The 1313-nt window shown below is 50.1% G+C and overlaps 1 protein-coding gene across 3 annotated transcripts in view; it reads right to left on the bottom strand.

Annotated features, from left to right (window-relative positions):
* Window positions 1-1313, bottom strand: part of Pde8b (phosphodiesterase 8B) — a 224804-nt gene that overhangs the window by 75430 nt on the left and 148061 nt on the right. The window lies entirely within an intron of this gene.

Here is a 1313-nt window from a genome sequence, read left to right as displayed (position 1 = left end):
CTGGAGGTAAGTGGAGAAGGAGGCTGACCAGGTCCAGACTCACTCTTTTTGGAACCAGTCTTCCACCAGGACAGTGGGTGCCTGCACCCACGGGGACAGAGCTTCACCTTCTTTGGACCGCAATCCATAGAAACCATCACGCAAAGAGCCTCTTGGGCAACATTTCAACACAGAGCTCTGCTCAGGGCAGGCCCCTGCCGCCATGGCTTCCTCTTGTGCCAGCATGACCTGTTACAGTGCACTCCTTTCAACTCTCCCTGGGCCAGGCTGCCCTGCAAAATCCCAGACCTTATTGTCAGAGCTGCTGGCCAGTCTGCTTCTTCGTGGTGGAATCTGTGCCAAATGCCATAGCAGAGCCAAGTCCATCAGGTCCTGGGCCCTGATTAGGATCGTAGTCGCTCTGAACCTAATAACAGCCATTCATTGACTATGACAAATTTTGCCACTGGCAAGAATTCCAAGTATTGTGGCACACACACAAACTACTTCTTCCTCTCAGCCAGCCCTGCATTTTAAGTGCAGAACATTCCAGACACTAATCCAGGGGAACAGTCTCTCATCCCAGGGTGTCACTGTACCGATACTCAGGCCAATCTTCTTTGCCGTCCACAACTAGCCTAAGTCTGTGGGCTGCTCTTAGCCACACAACAGTCCTCACCTAAGCCCCACAATCCTTTTCCTGCGATGGATTTGGCGCCTCTGTACTCCCATGCCGCATTCTTAAGTGACAACTCAGGCACTTTCCTGTCTAAAAGATGAACTAGAACAACGTCCTCTCCAGAGTTCTCAGCTTTCTTACTCATTTTTGGCATGTCATGTTGATGAGAAACCTATTTTCCCCCTGAAGTGTGTGAAAACGTGCTAACAGCAATTATATAAGAGAGAGAAGGAAAAAAAAAACCACCCTAAATATTTTTGGAAACTTGGAAAACAAAGCCCTCAAAGCAAGTTCTAGAAGGGGCATTGCACAGTCTAAGATATGCTCCTCACAAAGCTGGTTCAAAACCTGGATTGCAAATAAATAAATAAATAAATTAATAAATAAATAAATAAAACAAACCCTGGATTGCATCATGTAAGTGTCTCAGATGAAATAGTAATGCTGGGTGTGGGGGTGCTGCTGGGGGTGGGGGTGAAGCTGGGGGTATAGGTGAAGCTGGAGATGGGGTGCTGCTGGAGGTGAGGGTGCTGCTGGAGGTGGGGTGTGGGTTCAGCTGGGGTGAGGGTGCAGCTGGGGGTGGGGTGCTGCTGGGGGTAGGGGTGGGTGCTGCTGGGGGTACAGGTGAAGCTGGAGGTGGGGTGCTGCTGGGGTG

Source organism: Microtus ochrogaster, chromosome 19 (assembly GCF_000317375.1).
Source record: "Microtus ochrogaster isolate Prairie Vole_2 chromosome 19, MicOch1.0, whole genome shotgun sequence".
NCBI lineage: Eukaryota > Metazoa > Chordata > Mammalia > Rodentia > Cricetidae > Microtus > Microtus ochrogaster.
The sequence above is the reverse complement of the archived record's forward strand: the minus strand, read 5'-3'. Positions and strand labels throughout refer to the sequence as shown.